The sequence below is a fragment of the Pezoporus wallicus genome, unplaced genomic scaffold (genome assembly GCF_028554395.1).
Source record: "Pezoporus wallicus isolate ANWC-B61680 ecotype Strahan unplaced genomic scaffold, APGP_CSIRO_Pwel_v1 scaffold_3294, whole genome shotgun sequence".
Taxonomy (NCBI): Eukaryota; Metazoa; Chordata; class Aves; order Psittaciformes; family Psittacidae; genus Pezoporus; species Pezoporus wallicus.
The window spans coordinates 15,757,574-15,772,956 of NW_026635478.1; the positions used below are offsets into that span (position 1 = coordinate 15,757,574).

At 46.5% G+C, this 15,383-nt stretch overlaps 1 protein-coding gene across 1 annotated transcript in view; it reads right to left on the reverse strand.

The window, feature by feature from the left end:
* The window catches only part of LOC130610315 (histone H2A-IV), a 141,500-nt gene that overhangs the window by 76,157 nt on the left and 49,960 nt on the right, over nt 1-15,383 (reverse strand). The gene's annotated exons all lie outside the window — the stretch shown is intronic.

Here is a 15,383-nt window from a genome sequence, read left to right on the forward strand (position 1 = left end):
ATCAAAGCAAAATCATAATGATTATGATGATGTTAATAGTAATAATTTTTTTAAAAACTCCTGATGGTATGAGGCTGTAATCTCCCATTTTAGAGGCTTCCTCTCCCATGAGTTTTTACATGGTATCATGTGCTACCACATATCCATATGCTCCTGGCAAGCAAACCCCTTTCCTCAGGCTCAGTGCTGCCTAGAATAGGCCAGGCTGGGCCCTACCCACTCTGCCTACCAGCAATGAAGGGCAATGTAGAGACATTTGGGTCTTATGAATCTCTTGGCAATGTAAAGAGCCCTCCTAGGTATTGGTTTGAAACGCATCACAGGACATCTTGCCTTTATCTAGTAAATTTGAGGTGGAAATGATGCTTACCCTCTCCTCCTTCTTTCCCCTCCACACTTACAGAGTCCCTCGCATATAAGCCAGAGGATGGGAGAGAAAACTCAAGGATACTAATGTAACATTGGGAAACAGATTGGCAAGGTGTTATGTGAAGCCATGTGCTAGTTGTTTGCTTGCAAACTGAAGGTAGGAAGGATGTGCTTGAGCCCATACTAGACTTTCAAGAAATTAGTCTTCCAAGCTGATGTAGTGCCACTTATGGCTTAAATGTAGCTAGAGTATGTCCCAGGAGGAGCTGAAAATGTGTTAGAACAGAGCCAGCTTCCCTTCTTTTGTGTAGTCCAGTGGAGCAAGGGGACCTCAGGAGAAGTGAGAGCATAGCATGCTTTTACTGTGTGCATTTTCCACATCCCAGACACTTGCCAACTCCTTCACTGATGGCCACAGACAAGAAAGTGCCTCTCAAATGCACTCTCTTGGCCCTAGAGGCAGCAAAAGTAGGGGGGATGAGGGACACCATATGCACTCCCATCAATCCAGGGCGTGGCAATTTTCTTGATTACTTGGTTGTTACTGTGCAGGCTGTTCAGCAGAGAGCAAAAATCTCCTTCCATGGATTTACAGTGCTTTTTAGAGTATTCTTTTTAAACCTCTGTAATGATACAAATACCAATCTGCCCAGAGTTATTTTGCACTTGTTCAATATCAAGGCAGCTTTGGGTGAGCACTGATTTAAACTTTCTGTGGAAGCTGGTGCTGGCAGGAAAGGGATGATGCTGCTCTGCAGGTTTCTCACACCTCAGGAGAGTCTTTTGAGAAAGCTGGAGTTTCATCTTTTCTTAAGACTGAGTTTAAACCGAATCAGTCAGCCACTCAGCCACACAAACACATGTCACAGGTAAACCCTAAACTGGTGGGGCCAGACAGGCTGGACCCAAAAAGATCAAGTGAGTGGAGGAGGCAGGAAGATTGCCTCATCCTTATGCTGTTTTTTATTAAAATCTGCCCCCTGGAAGGCCAGTAAGCCCAGTAAGGGCCTGTCCCTGCTCTCTCTCCTGCAAAGGGCTCCCTTGGTGGGGGGGCTATAGGTCCACTGCCTTCAGGGCCCTCTGGTTTCTAGTTCCTCCTCTCCCTGTTTGAGGAGACCAGAGCACTAGAAATGTACACAGTGGAAAAGGGTTGGCACAGAGCACACCTAGGTTATGAAAGCAGCCAGGATTATCAGGAGGTGGGATAAACACAGCTGAACTTCAGGTCAGGGATGTCATGGGAAAAGGGCAAAGAAGAGAAGAGGCACCACTTGGACCTAGGGCTTTCAGGGTCACCATCCCATGGGCGTGCCAGGGCTGCAGGGCTTCACTTGCCTGGCCAAGGGTGGGCACAAAAAATGCAGCAAACCCTTTGGGCACAGTGCTACCACAGCCTGGGCCAGGGAAGGACTTTGCTGGATTCATCTCCCAGATGCTCCCTGGCTTGCCAAAAAAGCTTTCTTTCTGGCAGCTGGTGCTGATAACACTCTCCCTAAACAAGGTGTTTCAAGGTGTTTCTCTGGGAGAGATTCACCCTCTCCCCACAAGCCATGTAGCCCTTGCTGTGTGTGGCACTGGGGTGGTAAATGAGTCCCCCTCCTTCAGCTGGGGCAGCAGATGCCAGGGACTAGCTGTCAGCAGTGGGGAGCACACTGTCAGCTGGTGGGGCTGCTGCTGCTCAGTCTCTGGAAGCAGAAGTGTTGGGGAGCATGCCCCGTTCCCATGCCTTTTGGTCATGGTCCTTGCAGGCTGACCATGGACCAAGAAAGCAAGCACTGGTGTCCTGGGGTGGCAGGAGACAGCTGCATGGGATCAGAACCCATGACACTTTGTAAGCGCCTTGTAAGCGTGGGGCATCATTTGCACCCCCTAGCCTTTTCTGAAGCAGGTGCTGGAAAAGCTGCATTCCCTCTGGACTGCTCCATATGCGTGATGGGTCACTGGCAGACACCCCGTATCTCTCCCTCAGATGTCCCCTTTGCTTCATCTGTCCCCTCTCTATTTCAATATCCAACAAAGAGCAGTGTCAAGTGGTAACTCAGGCTTTGCCTGAGTAACTGGGACTGGTGGGGAGGCTGGCACAGCCTTGTTCACCCTCTCTCTGCAGGCTCCTGTCACCAGGGCATCCCTTTAATTGGATCTCTTCCCCAGGGAACAGAATCACAAGGCTAAATCTCAGACATGGCAACTGTTGGCCCAAGCGTTCGTGGTTCTATGAGAAAGGTACAGATGGTGTATCCAGTCCAAGTGACAGGAGTCACCTCCCATAAAAACCTATATTGTAGGTTTCAGTGTATCTCATCACACTGGACCGGAAATAGAGGTACCTGAGGAGCAGAAACGCCCCCCATTTTCGTAGCCCTGGTACAGGTAAGGGAGCAAAGTATCCTTCAGCCACCTCAAGTAGCTGCACTACAGCCTGTGAGCAGCACTTAGAGGGGACTAATACCCAGAGGAGCAAGTGACAGCATCAAAGCATCATCCCCACACACACACATATCCACCTGGCCAGGTGGGCTGCTTAGCTTACACTGTTCTCCTCAACACACACACTCCACAGGGAGGGACTGGCTTTGTAGTGTCTTAAAGACAAATGAGATCTAAAAGCTGACAGCGTGTAGGAGCCCTGGAGAGGAAGTTCAAAGGCCCCTGCTGGCATTTGCCTACTTTTTGGGGAACTCTGTATGCAAAATGAGGTGTGCCTCAGCAGTGGCAAGCCCAGCCCTTGGGTACCAGCTGCTCTGCATCATCTCACCCAGGCTGCGGCTGGTGAGCTGCTGGTGAGCAGCTGCACTCAATGAGTCTGTGCCCTTACTAAGCCACGCAACCACGGGGACTTGGATGCCTCTGTCCCAAGGTAGTCTTTGATGATGCACCGAGTAATGCCGGACAATGGCTGTGGGAGTCTCTCCTGGGGGGTCCCTGTTCCACTCCAACCCCCCGGATCCCTGTGTGCCTGGCACTTGTTCTGTCCCCTCTCCTTGCCTGCAACATACAGCATTCTGCAACCAGGTCTGTCCCATGTGGGATCCCCTCCCTCCTCTCAAGTCAATGTGCCCTGACACCCACAGTTTCTAGGGAAACTGGTATTTGCTTGGCCTTTGCTATGGTGATGAGTGAAGCAGTGTGCTAAATAAGAGTGTCTTTTTCTGCAAAAGGCTTTCTGAAGTGCCAGGCATGGAGCAGGAGCTCCCCTCCCAGCTGGCCAGGCTGATCTCATCTGGATCTCTTTCTGCAGTCAGCCAGGGCTCTGCCTGGCTTAGCTGATTCTCCCATCCAACCAGCAACAGGTGCATTTGAGCAGAAAGGCTGTGCCTTGCAAAATGGATATCTTGTTCTCTAATGAATTAGTCGAGAGGTGAAATAGAATGCTGTGTCTCCAACATGTCTAAAAACGGACAGAAGTGAGGCTCAAATGCTGGAGCAGGAGTGTGAAGAAGTGCTGAAAATTTTGGGTGAGATCTATAGTCAACGTGAGAAAGGGACCTAGGTAGGTACCTTTTTGTGAGCAGCACCATCTTTGACTTTGGTGCTGCTCTTTGTTAAGTGCTGTGAGAAAGCACATTTCCCTGCAAATCAGCTCTTCACTGGTTTTGCCAGACTGAAGAAACACTTGAATCTCAGAAATTAGGCATCTTGGTGTTGCTCAGTGTCTCTTAGTCGTTCCAGAGCCATTCCATAATCTAAGTAGAGAATGTTCCTGCAGGCACTCTGGTTTTAGCAATGCCCAACCATCCTCTCCCACTGCCTATTTTCTTGGAAGGAGATGACCATGATCCTCAGCCACCTGAGACTGGTGCCAAGGAAGCAATGAAGCACCCAGGGTCTGGGATGCTCTCAGCATCCACCTGGTACCCACAGTCTCCAGAACAGTGGGCTACATCCCACTGGGCTAATTCTGGACGGAGTGAAAACAACCCCATCACAAACAGGGAGGAGGCCGGATTTAGGTTTCTGGTTCCTTCAGGGAAGCGGAGGCAATGCCGAGAAAGTCGGTGCGAGGGAAAAAGCCGGCGCCTCAAGATTGAAACCCTCCAGGCGGCTCCTCCTGCAGTTCCGACAGTGGGCGCCAAGTGGCGCCCTTGCTCCGCGGAGCCCGACGGAGGAAGATTTGAGGGGAGCTGCTCCCGCCGCAGGCTCGGGGGGTCTCCCCCATCCCGGGGCCTGGGACTCCTTGTTGTAATAATAATTAAAAGCAAAACAGAAAACCCAGCATCTCATTAAGGATTTAATATTAAAACCATTTAAAAAAAAATATTTTGTGGCTTTTTGTTGAACTTCAGCAAAATTTGCAGTTTTGCTCCCATGAAATGATTTGACTCAGAATGTTCAAGTAAAAATAATAATAATAAAAAAAACAGACACAAAAAACCCAAAACAGCCCAAATCTTTCCAGCCTAAAAAAAGGAAGCTCTTCCACTGTGAAGTTCAGCTTGTTTTCTACAGCAATACAAAGAGCTTGTCTCTGAACTCGATTTATTTTAGTCACAGTTTGGTTTGATTTCAACCAATGTCTTCCTGACTGGATGCACTTCAGCTGGAGAGAAATGGCTGCCTGGAGAGCCTCCTGCCCAGCTCTGTGCATGGGCAAAGAGGGTCAGTCAGGCCTCAGAGCCTGGGCCACAGGCTCCTGGTGCTTCACAGTTCTGAAGGAGATGGACAGTCACTGGGATAGGGCAGCAAATGGGCACGCTGGCATGGTTCTGGCAGCCTGGCACTGCAGGCATATTATGGCTCACCAGATCCAGTCCCCATCCTGCCCAACCTCCCACACAGAGGCCACCAAGCTCCTGGGCCTGCGTGAGTGGGACTGTTGCAGCCAGCAGGACAGGAGATCCCCAGTGGCAGAGCTGGTGATGTCTGGCTGTGATGTGGGCAGCACAGTTTCATTACACAGACAAGCAGCAGGTAGCTAACATTGCAAGGAGCTACAGGAAGATAACATGATTTGTCTGTGTCCCTTCTCCTTCTTACTCGACACTATCATCATGACTATATATCAAGGCTGTGTTGTGATTCCCCTTAGTACATCTAGACTACTGGGTTTTAAAAGGCAAATGATTTCTGTGAGATGAGACTTCGGCAGTGCCAGGATTAAATGGAAGTGCAAGTCAGCTCACAAGCAGGTGTAGTCACTGATGCAAGGATTTGTGTGACTGGGAGGAGAAAGGATGGAAAACGTACGGGTTTATCTACCAAGCTCTACTGGGTGATCTACAGACAAGTTGAAAGCATAAGGCTTTTCCAGCATGACAGACCTATCTGTGGGTTTCTGGCAGTGCGGCAAGCTATTGGGTTGTGAGACGGGAATCTGATGAACCAAGGTAAGCTCACTTCTTCACAGCGTAGGCTGCTGGAAAGACTGTGAAGCAGTTATAATGCTGCTTTAAATCACCTGGGAGCTGCCTCCACAGCTGTGTGGAGTGTCACCCTCCTGCCTGCCTTATTCCTGCCCTAGGACGAGACTGTATCTGCCTCTCACTGTGCTTCAGTGTGTTCTCTGAAAGAGGAACTAAGGCCTGTCCCACTTGAGGACCCCAAATCTGGAATCTCCTCTGTTCTACTGTGACATCAGGATCTTCAGTAATCAGGCAAGGGCACTACAAGATCTGCATCCACCTGTGGACACACAGTCCCATTTCTGCCGGGTTGTCCAGAATGAATGAAGATGAATCATTTTTAACTTAGCCAAAATGTTCGAGTGAGTTCATCCCGATCAGTACTTCATGTCTTAGTGGCTATCACAATTTCCATCTCATAGGAGGAGTCCTGGAGCCTGATTTACCAGGGCATCCAGCCCTGGCCCTAGCTATGAGTGATTCTTTCCAAATCCTGGAGACAAGGGGGGTGGAAGGAGGGAAAGGTCCTGTCTATTCAGGTTTCATTATGCATCTTGCTTTTTTTATATTTTTTTTCTAATATCATTTGTCTTTATTGTCTGGTGGTAACCTCTAAAAGTGGAATCAACTTTGTCTATATTGAATGAATGAGGAAACTCTGAAAGAAGCTGTATTTTCCTTTACAAGATCCCAAAGAGATGAAACCCTTGATACTTTCTCGCCTGATTTCTCTTTCACAGTGCACTCTTCAAATGTAATCAGCTTTTGGGGTATGCTCTGCCTCCAACTGTGCATACAATGCTCACATTGAAATTAACAGGAGCAAGCTGATACATTTGAAGTGAGAATCTGGGACAAAAAAGTTAAATTTTTGCTGGTAAAATCAATGTAAAAGTTTCTTTGGCTTTAGTTCTCATTTTAGAGGCATCTGGATGTCTACGGCTGGAAAGAATCATTTTTATGGGTCTGTGTCTTAGCAAAATCCTAAGAAATAAAAAACCATAAACTTTGGAAACATTTTATACAAGGCATTCAGAAATGTGTCTTTATGTCTTCCCTCTTAGCAGAGATTTGCTGTTGTGTTTAACCCCACTCCCTCAATCCCAGTTTATGATCGATGGGATCATCATGGTTCATGTGGACAAGATGCTGCACTTGAATTTGTATTGGTAGCCTCAGATGAGGTATTTAGTGATTCTCTGGTTTGATTTTGAAGTGTCTATTGAATTGCCAGGAGGCCTATAGGAGATTTTTCATGAGGTTATCCTGTTCCCTACATTCAGGGCACAATATTCCCACCATGCCTAGGTGATTGCTCACCTTCACACCCAGGCTTATCATTACCTGGCAGTGATGGACATCAGTCCCAGCTGGCAAGTATATTGTCTAACCTGGAAGAAAGGGCTAATCACAGTACTGTTTCTGGCTCCTTTTCCATTCTCCTTAGGTTCAACACTTGCCATTGGGTGTTGATGAGGTGAAGATGAGCAGCACAAGATCTCAGACCTGAAACTGTTCTGATCTCTTTGCAAGGGTGGAAGGAAGAGGGGCCAGGCAGATTGGTGAGGAGCTGGGCAGAGAGATTGTCTCTCCCCTCTTGGCTTACTCCTCCAAGGTAGTGGGCAACACAAATCCCAAGTGATTTCATCCACTGGACATGGTCCCTGTGGGAGCAGTGCCATCTTCCCCAGAGCTCCATGCACTTGCTGTGACCACTCTCACAAGAGAGTAGCAGTGATCCTTGACACACTCCCATCCTTGCAAACCTCTCTGCATGCAGAGAACGGAATAATTTCTTGCATAATTAGCCTCCCTACCAGTTAAAATAGCCTAAGCCTCTCACCAACAGCTGGTTTACAGGACAGAGAGGACTAAACAGAGTAGGACAGCTCTTCTGAGCAGCAGCCTTACTCAGAAGGTCCACTACTATCAAGTGTAAGTCAGTGGAGTTTAAAGTCCCTTCCTAAAGGAGGATGCCCTTTCAGCTGGCATTGATCACTTGAATGGAAATCTCTGTAGGAAAAAATGAGGAACGCCAAAACAAGTTAAGGGGATGCTTGGGATAGGCCTTCACATGCAGACTGTCCTGTCTTTCCCGGCACTGACTGAATTGCAGCCCAAGGGCAGAAGATGTGTGCAGCCCACACTGGCAGCTGGACTGCAGGCTTTCTGTGAACTCTCCACCCTGGTCCTGACAATTTGCTCTGTCCTTGTCCTGTTAGCTAGATGAAGCCAGCACAGGTTTCCCAGGACAAGGGGCATCCCTGCCACTTCTGCTATGTAAAAACAGCCTGCAGAAGCTTGCCGCAGAGATTTTGTAAGAGAGAGGAAGTCATGGGTTAGTGGCATTTTGTCAAGGATTTCTCTGGCTGCAGAGAGAAGTTTGTGGTCCTTGTCTTGTGAGCTGGACCAGAACTGCAATCACGAGCAGACAGCAGTGAGGAAGGGAGAATCTCCCAGTCAGGCAGAATGACTTCCTGTCTCTGGGGGTGGGACAGCTGAGATGCAGCTCCCTACATTCAAACCATCCATCCTCCCATTACACCGTGGCCTTCTACTTAGCCTCCAGAGGGTACCCCAGCCAAGGGAAAGAGAAAAGCAGGAATGGGATCTAATCCTATCACCTTGTGCCAACACTGAGCATTCATCTTTTGCAGCTTCCTCTGAGAATCTGTAGCACTGATTTTCCTGTCTCAGCTCCGTCCAGCTCTGCAGGTGAATTCCTGAAAGCTCTGTGAACTAACTGCACTTCCTGAAGGTCTGAAGAATGAGGACATTATTTACTTTAGTTGTCGATGGGCATCAAACGGTGTGAAAGAAATGTATGCCTCAGCTCCATCACTGTCTGGGTCCAAAGTAACAGATAAAAGAAAAAAAATCAGTGGGATTTATCATTATATGGAGTTGCCATGGAAATAGCATGAGAGAACTTGAAGAAGAGCTAGCACACGATATCTCCAGGAGGGCATAAATCTCCTGCTAGCCTCACTCTTTTTTATCACATTAACAGGCAATATTTCTCGCTTAAGCAAGAGGTGGGAAAACATCAAAGCACATTTCTGACAGTTTTTTCTATCCCTTGATTTCTCTGACCAAGACCTCCCTGACCCCTCAAGAAGTAGAAATGTGAACCCTAGTGCTATTGGAATAGGAATCGTTTGATAATTTCAGTAAAATGGTAAGAGGGATGTACTTTTCTATAGAAAATATTTATTGGCTTTTGTGAAATTATATGATTTTTTTAATGTACCATTCTAAGACTTCTCAAAGAAAAATAGTTCATGAAAAAGGATTTTCTTTAGTGCTGATTCTTAAGGAAAAGCATTACAATTTGAATCATCTCAGAATTTCAGTTGTCTTGTGCTGTTGCACCATTCTAGAAAGCCTATTTTATTCTACTCTCTCAGTCACTAAATCCTGCATTTAAGCTGCCATATTGCCTCTGGTCAGGTCAGCACAACCATGTCTGCTCAGGCATTATTACCTTGAGACTCCACAAACACAAACACAGCTCTGAGGCATGATGTTGTGTGGCGCTGGCATCCACCAGCATACTCATCCACTTTTCCATTCTGCACTTCCTGAGGGGCTGCAGGTTACTCCTCTGGAGAGTAGTTCCCAACTGGGACTATCAGTGATGGCTGTGGCAATCTGACACAGAGTAAACTACCACTTGGGTACTGGCATCCAGCTGCTTATGAGTACAAACATGTGAGTGTGAGTGAATGAAACCAGTTCTGTTCTCAAACAAAATTACTGTCCTCTTCTAAAAGGCCTCACATTGAGTTCTATTGTATTATCATAGAATCATAGAACCACAGACTGGTTTGGATTGGAAGGGACCTCAAAGCTCATTCAATTCCAACCCCCTGCCACGGGGGGACACCTTCCTCTAGACCAGGTTCCCTACCCCTAGCTCTTACCCTTCCCTAGGGCTTTGGACACTGTGTGATGTGACAGCACATTTAGAAGGATCTTCAGCCTGCAGCCAGGCTCCACGTGGGAGGAGGTAAACAGGAAAGCCTGGGGCAAGGCAGCAGAAAAACCTTTGTATTCGTATCTGCTCCCTCCCAGAAGTCCAAATGCTTTGTCCCTGCATCAGTGCTGCAAGGGCAAGTGAGATGAAAGGAAGCAGAATAACAAGAGGAGGCCAAAGAGCACGGTCCCCAAATGCTCCTTTAAGAGCCAATTCAAGTTATGTCCCTGCTACTGACCCCAGTTCTGGCTCAGAGCACCATTTCGGCAACTGAATTTCCATCACATTTGTGACTCCACTTGCAAAAGCAGGGACCCCAAGTGATATAAAGCCCTCCGTTTGGAAACCTCTCTCCATTTGTGTGAGGTGTCAACTTTGGCCTTGGCTGCTTCTTTTGCTTACAGGCATCACATTTCCCATAATAGCAGTAATTTCAACTTTTTTTTCCCTAAAGCTGTCTTAAAGAAAGAAAGGGAAAGGGAAGGGGAAAAGTGGGCAGGAATGTCTTTTTTGACATCTGCATTTCTAAGGCAAAAGTCTCAGAGTTATCTAATGTGTTATCAGCAACCAAGATTTCTCCTCAGAACAAAACTTATGTGCTAAGTTCTTGTTGATTGTTTTGTCTGTTTGCTCAGCATCAATTTAAGATAAAATTATACACGTAATTTTATAAATGCTATTTATAAAGCTGTGAATACATATTATGCATATTTTGTGCTAAAATGGATCCATTTTTACCCCTGTGAAATGACAAGTCCCAAACACTGAATAATTCCAAAAGGGTTATTTTTATGGCACTTGGTGGTACATTTGTTGCTGAGTAGCAGCTCTCTGTCTATAGCCATGGGAATAGACACCATTTTTAGCTTATCATCATTCTGGAGCTGGATTCATTCCAAAAGAGTTTGTCATAACAGTGGGCTGTTGAATGGCTATTTATGATAAAGGGATTCATAGATTATGGGATCAAGTGTTTTGGAAAACAATTATGTTTCTCTTCACATCAGGACTGTCTGGGGAGCTCCCATTCATCCCCTCGCTGCGTCTCCCAGGACAGGGAGCTAATGTCACCAGGAAACTCTCTGGCTGGACAGTTTCCTCATGTCTCTGATGTGTCTGGTTGCATCTTGTTTCTCTCAGTAGAGTTATCTGGAAGCAGCTGCCTCCCGTGTTTCTTCAGTATTGTTATTTTCACATCTTTCTTTCCAAGGAAAGGGAAAACATCCAAAGCCTTTTCAAATGCTTTCAAATGCTACTGTCTTAGCATCAGGAGCAGGAGAAGCTTGAAAGATGAAACAAAAATCCCTGTGCATATCTATGAAATTTTTGCTACATTCTGTGCATTCTGGGCTTCCATTCAAGATAAACATTTAATTTTTTAAAGCCAAAAACTAAATCATATGCTGCAGAAAAAAAAAAACAAAAAAAAACCTTGATTTTTCTCTCTTGTTCAGAAATAGTACTATAGCAATGTAAAATAAATGAACTCCTGCTGCCTGTTAAGAAACAGCTCCATGGAGAGCTGTCTCCAGTCAAACAACTCTCCTGATTCAAGACGTGGACTTCATTCTGGGATCCAGAGAGATTTCCTGTACAACCATTAAAAAGCTGATGCAAACAATACCTGGAGCATGCATCTGAGGAGCCAAGTGTGGAACAGGGCCCTACCACCGCACCCAGGGAGATGGGAGAGGTAAGGCATGAAGGTACACAGGGGTCAACCCATGGTCAGAGCAACAAAACTACCTCTAGTCACCCTGTGTGTGTGAAGCTGTACCTGTGTTTTCCAGCTGTGTTTGCTCCAGACCCATTCAGCTCAAGCAAGCACTCTAAAACTTACATCACTGCTTCCATCAGCAGGTTCCCATCTGGAGGGGGTTTTAGGGCAGGTTCCCAAGACAAAGTATCTGATAGAATCAGCATTTCTGCTTTTCACCCCCTGGGGCAGGGAAAGGTGCTCAGAGCAGTCTCAGCTGCTCCTGTGGCTCAGGATTTCAGCCCTCCTGGGCAGCAGCGCTGAGGATGTCCTTAGAGGAAGAGCACTGCTCTCCATGAAGGCATATACCAAGGTCTTGTGCAAAGCAGATGACAACACAGAGGAAGGAGAATCATGCTGGAGATTTCCAGGAGATCTTTGTTCCCTGGCTCCTGCTGTAGGGACAAATCACCATCTGGCTCAAGGCAGAACTGGAGAAGCTGATAGACTTCTCTGGTTCCTCTTCTACGTTTAACTGTGTTGCACTGATTACAGCATAAGCCCTACTGGAAGGGGTTTAGCAGTCTCATCTTCCAACACCTGCCAAGGCAAAGGGCTAGTTAGTGAGTTATGGGGCATCAAAGACACCATGTCCCACTGCCCAACCCTCACGCCACCTTCCCCTGAAACAGCACCAGGGCTTCAACCTCCTTCCTCCTACAACTCCACAGGATTTTTCCTCTCCTCCAGACTGGGTTTCCCATGCATGGGTATCAGTGTGCAGGTGTGTCATGGTTTAACCCCAGCTGGCAACAAAGCACCACACAGCTGCTTGCTCAGTGCCCCCAGCCCCAGTGTGATGGTGTGACGGGGGGAGAGAATCAGAAAAGCAAAAATGAGACAACTCGTGGGTTGAGATAATGACAGTTTAATAGGTAAAGTAAAAGCCACACACACAAGCAAAGCAAAACAAGGAATTCATTCACCACTTTCCATCACTGGCGGGTGTTCAGCCATCTCCAGGACGGCAGGGCTCCATCATGTGTAATGGTTACCTGGGAAGACAAACACCACCACTCCAGACATTCACCTCTTCCTTCTTCTTCCCCAGCTTTAGATGCTGAGCATGACACCATATGGTATGGGATATCCCTTGGTCAGTTGGGGTCAGCTGTCCTGGCTGGGTATCCCCCCCAGCTCCTTGTGCACCCCCAGCCTGCTCGCTTGTGGGGTGGTGTGAGATGCAGAAAAGGCCTTGACTCTGTGAGCACTGCTCAGCAGTAACACAGTAGTGTTATCAACAATATTTCCAGCACAAATCCAAAACGTAGCCCCATACTAGATACTGTGAGGAAAATTAACTCTGCCCTAGCCAAAACCAGCACAAGGTGGAAGCAAAGCATTGGAGAATGAGAAGCATGATTCTACATTACCCCAAATAAACACCATTGCAGTAACTATTCTCTTCAAAGTACCCTGGCTAAATAAAACTACAGCTCATGAAAGAGATTTCAACGAGCCAGCACATGTTGATTTGGAAAGATGTTCCCTTGCAAAGCTGAGTCATAAAGAGGATTGAGAATCTCTGCAATCAGTGATTAAACAGCTAGAAAGATATGCCAGCAGGAAAGTGTGCCCAAAACTGTCACGCAGTACACTACCTTTCATTTCAATGCTTTGCTTTGGGTAAAAGGTTTCATTTGTTTCATTTGTCTGAGTACAATGCATTTCAAATTTCAGATCCTCTCCTCTCTTACTCAAAGCAACATTCAATTCTGTTGATCTTGTACTTCATCAGTCATGTGGGAAGGTGACTGAACTTACTGTCTAATGGTAGAAGATGCTTCAATTGCTTCTTTGGACTCCTATTAGAAATGACCTTAAAATAAACAGTAGGGATATAAAAAAGATTGAATGAGACTGGAAAACTCTGGAAAATTACTAAAGGGAGAACAGTTGCCATGGCAATGCTTCTCTGTTTTCTCTTGGGATAACCAAAGTATGTGCAGAAGAAGACACTCTTGTAACACACACCTCACTTAGACCCAAACCCACCTAGCTTCCAAGGCCAGGCATAGGCAGGGTGGGTGGTGAAGCTGCCCATATATCACAGGCATGGGCTCTGCTGTCCCACCACAAGGAGTCCCAGTGTCAGGTCAATGTGACACTGCACGCCCAATGTCACAGTGTCATCCAAGTCATAGTGCAGGTCAGGGTGTTGCAGTGCATGGCTGAGGAACTGCTTTTCCACATCAGCTGCCTCTTGATGGCCTCATAGCTCCAGAGCTGCTTTGCTACTTCTTGGTCCCACACAGCAAGTGGGATTAGCAAGAGGCTCACAGTTTACAGCGTCCAGCTGCATCATTTCATGGCCTCCCAGAGGGGAAACAGGACCATGGCACTTTTAAATCCACACTGCAGGCCAGGCTGCAGGGGATGCAAAACAGGAGGCACTGGCTTGATCCTATGCTTGGTATATGGCAGTGAGTTGATCTGTACACATGAGAACCCATATTCTCAAAGACACCAAAACACCTATATCCCAGTGGTATCTTCCAAGATTGAGATCTTTTCACTTCCACTTGTATATTTGAAAAATCTGCACCTGAACTTCATGCTCCTCAAGGCGGTTTTCCCACCAGGACTGCACAGAAGATACTTCTGAGGCTGCCCCAGGACCTTGGGATGCTGATCAGCAAGTTCTCACTCTCAGTCTAAGAACAGAGTAGCTCCTTCCACCCCATTCACCCAAGCTTCTCCTCATGGAAAATGGGGGATGGGCAGCAGCTAGAGGTAGGGGAGCAGCATGCCCCCAACTCTCACCTAGGCATAGCATCTGGATGTGGAATTAGACAGACAGCACCTTAGGAATCAAGCAGCCTCTGCACCGACCTATCTTCTGCAGCAGCTCCAACAGAGGACTAGGGGAAAAAGCTTCCTCCATGGCTGAAACGTGTCTTGTGCAACAGATTCTGCTGAGAGCAAAGCAGAGATTATGAATGAGCTGACAAAACCAGCCTGCTGTCGGCACAGGCACCAAGCAGAGACAGAGTAGCTACACTGGAAGTGTTTCATCCATTACTGTCAGAGAAGTCACTTTTACCACTGATCCTGCTCCAATAAATCATGTTGCCAAGCAGTTTTATAGAAACGTTATACATCCAAAGCTACTTATGGTCCCATTAAAAGAGATACATTTCTTTTTTAGCTCAGTGTGGCTGAAATGCTGTCACAGAAGAAAGAGAGCTGCTGCTCAGAGTGCTATTGTAAAAGAGGTATTATTGTAATTACAGCAGGAGGGACAATGTGAGCTAGGAGATACCATCTTCTTCCTCTGTTGCATTTTTGGGAAGCCTTGCAAAGCTGAATATTTGCTACCACAAGCACAATAGATGCTCATGCTCCCTTTGCCATGGTGATTGATGAAAATAGGGAAATAATGATGTTACTTCCCTGTACACCATAAATCACCTATCCCTTCAAAGTGACTGGAGTATTTTAAATTTGGCCAGATTTATATGAACAGCTTAACCAATTAGCTCTTTCATAAAGCCTGCCATCTTCTTAATGCAGTGTAAGATATATTTAGGCATGTATCTACAAAAGAAAGTATTTCTTTTCAAAGCTAACCGAGCTCTCATTCCAGCAGACTTAAAACCTCAGTTTGCAAATGTTTGCCCTGTGGCTGTGTTTGCATTAGCAAGTTGTTCACTGACAGTAGAAGCCAACCAATAGAGCAAAGAAGAGGGTTTGGAAGCACCTACATATACACTACATATATACACATACATATACATGTATACATATTTATACACATACACACTTAAATATATATATGTGGTTTGCTACCCGTGAGGCCGGCAGGAAACCTCTCACAGATTATGTTACTAACCAATGGAGTAGCCTAGGAAGGTGGTATATTCAGCACAGCTAAATCTGCATGGCATGTGTATAATTCCCATCCAGATTATGCTTTTGAATTTGGCTCTGTTTAAATGTGTCC